Here is a 3,167-nt window from a genome sequence, read left to right as displayed (position 1 = left end):
GATCCAGCCAGTCTGGATCGCCGCTATGTGATCCGGGCTGGCTGGCTGGATCAGGCAGACGCGCCCTCGGAAGAGCGGGTGATCGTGTCAGAGAGAGGGACCCATGGCTTCGTTTAGCGGGGGTCGTGACGGCGCCCCCCCTCAGTCCTGCGCCCGGGGCAAGCCCCCCCCCCGCCCCCCGGTTGTTACGCCACTGGCAGGAAATAATGTGATATGAAAGAAATTGAACTCAAAGACCCTTCAAAACTGCATGTTCTGTACTCATTCCTGCTAACCCTTCATGAGCTGGTCTAGGGAGCATGCAAATCTTAGGGGTAAAGGGAAAGCCTGTATAACATTACATCCAGAATGCCTTTTATCTATAGGAGACAATGTAGAAGAAAATTTGAATATACACTTAGTGTGGCCAGATTATTATGACCACCTGACATTTGTAGGCAAATTAGCTACTATTAGCTATAATTTCGCGCTGAAGTTGCTAGAGGGCCAGACCATTATAAATAGGGAAGCAGGTCGTTTACCACAACAGTAGAAGTGATTTTTTTCGGAAGAAACGGGTAAACAATGCGATTTAACAGCCTTTGAACATGGGATGATTGTTGGCGCTCAAGCCATGGAGCGAGTATCAGCAAAACAGCAGAATTCGTTAAATGTTCAAGAGCAGCTGTTGTTAAAGTGTTTAACCACTTCAAGACCAGGTGTTTACACCCCCTTCCTGGCCAGGCCATTTTTCAGTATTCAGCGCTGTGGTACTTTGACTGACATTTATTCCGTCATGCAACGCTGTACTGAAATACATTTTATACCATTTTTTTGGGACAGATAAAGCTTTCTTTTGGTGGTATTTAATCACCACTGCGGGTTTTATTTTTTACTATATTAAGGAAAAGTTATTAAAAATTTTGGAAAAAAAAGTTATTTTTTCATTATATTAGGAAACAATGATTATTACCCATATTTTTGGTAAAATATAAAAGACGGGGTCACGCCAGGTACATAGACACCAAACAACATGTCAAGCTTTAAAATTGCGCGCACCAGCGAAAATTGCCAAAAAACTACCATACCCAAAATTGACCATAGGCGATGCTTTAAAAGCTTTTACCGCTCATCAGTTTAGTGTTATCAGTGATTGATAGCCCTAGAATTATTGCTCTCATTCCGACGTTCGTGACGATATGTAACGTATGCGCACCCAACGCCTGTTTGCATGCGTGTATGTATGGGGGGGACTTTAAAGAAGAAAAAAAATAATTATTTTTTATGTTTAACTTGTGGCAGTCAGCGACTAGTCAATGTTAGGGCAGAACGGAGAGTGGCAAGACTGGTACAAGACAACAGAAGGGCAACAGTGCAGTGTCAGATTCCTCGCATCACCTTTCAACATATCGTGGAGTCACGAGGCGGCCCAACGAAGTCATCTCGTGGAGTCATCTCATGGCCCAACGAAGTACTGATGGGGTGGTCATAATAATCTGGCCACTCAGTGTAATGTTCCCAGTAACAAACAAAGGACAGAAGTGGGAGAAAGAAAATAGGAGGGAAGTTATATTTTCTAATTCTTGCAGTTTAATCAGCATGTTTAAACATTTAAAAATCTTGTATGTACAGTTTGTATATACGAGAAAAGGTAAAATCCCACTCTGACACTAGAATGAATGATCCAGAAGTCATTTTGAAATGGGTCCTTTAATATGTGAGCTTTTATAAATATCATAACCCCCTCCTCAAATACCAGCTGGGGCTCTAAAAAAAAGTACAACTAAATGTCTGTTATTTGGACAGTGATTACATGTGGGAATTTTGTCCCTCAAAAATCCATTGACAGTATCCATAGCACATTATTTTGCTGTGTATTTCAGATATGCTCCAGAGTGATGACATTATATATCTATCATTCACATGATCTGCGTCTGGAAAATACGCTAATCTTCTTATCACCACATTTCAGCATGCAATTTTTTCTCATTGTTGCTACACTCTAAGCTCTTTAGCTGTTGTATCCTAGAGCACAATAAAAGCACATACAGAATATATACAGTGTAATAATGTTCAGAAGGCTGACATACATGCACACATGCCAGCATCAAGCTGAGAGTAGAGCTCCACGAGATGAACATTAAAGCAAAAGGTGGAGTAAACCCCTATGTGAACATATGGGCCCTTGTTGTGCACCCAATGGTCAGGTGTTTTAGCCTTTTCATAGTTTTCTATGAAGTATAGCTTGTAAACCATAGTATGAAGAACATCACTCGCAGCAGAGATCTGACAAGCTTCAAGCAGATTTTTAAGACTCTGGTAGTACCCTTCAGTCACAGTTTGAGAGTGAGGAATACAGACCTTAAAGGATAACTAAACCCAAGAAGAAACATTGCATTTATTGCTGCTAACCAGTCCTTAGATGTTCTGGCTACATTATTATTATTATTATTTTGGTTAAAGGAGAACTATGAGGTGAGTGCTTTTCACGCACCTCATAGTTCTAGCCGACCTGTGACAATGAGACTGTCACAGGTCGGCTCAGTAGATCGGGACGTGAGCGAACACATACCGGTGTTCGCTTACTTCTCGATCCTGTCACGGCTCTCTGCCGTGACAGGGGAGGGGCTGGATTCCCCCCGCTCCGATCCACCAGCGCTGACTGGTGGAACGGACGGGGGAGGGGGCGGGTACAGCTGGCTCTGCCTCTAGATAGGCAGAGCCAGCTGTCACTCACGCAGCTGGGCGGATCTCGACATCAATGTCGGGAACCGCTCCGGCTGCGGTGTCTCAGTAGCTTGCGGTATACTGAGCTTAGGGTGACGGGAGGACGCTAGTTTGTGTCCTCCCGTTACCCTAAGGAGAACTATGGGGAAAAGCCCTGACCCCATAGTTCTCCTTTAAGAACATTTTCAGCAAGTACAGAAAACTTGGCTCCCTCCATAGAGTGGAGGAGTAAGTGTATCCACCCAAAGACAGAAAGTGTGTTATTCTTAGGATTACCAGGTGCAAATGAAGGCGAAAAAATGCCCCACAATAGAAAACTAATACAGCTACCTCATCTATGGTAAACTGCAATATATAATATTATAGTTTCTGGGTTTAGACAGAATGCACACAATGCAAATGTAGGTTGTAGCTTTATAATCTATATACCTATAATGAGTTAGTCTTTTTAATGTTTATAC

Source organism: Nanorana parkeri, unplaced genomic scaffold (assembly GCF_000935625.1).
Source record: "Nanorana parkeri isolate BGI_ZX_2015 unplaced genomic scaffold, ASM93562v1 scaffold1033, whole genome shotgun sequence".
Taxonomy (NCBI): Eukaryota; Metazoa; Chordata; class Amphibia; order Anura; family Dicroglossidae; genus Nanorana; species Nanorana parkeri.
The sequence above is the reverse complement of the archived record's forward strand: the minus strand, read 5'-3'. Positions refer to the sequence as shown.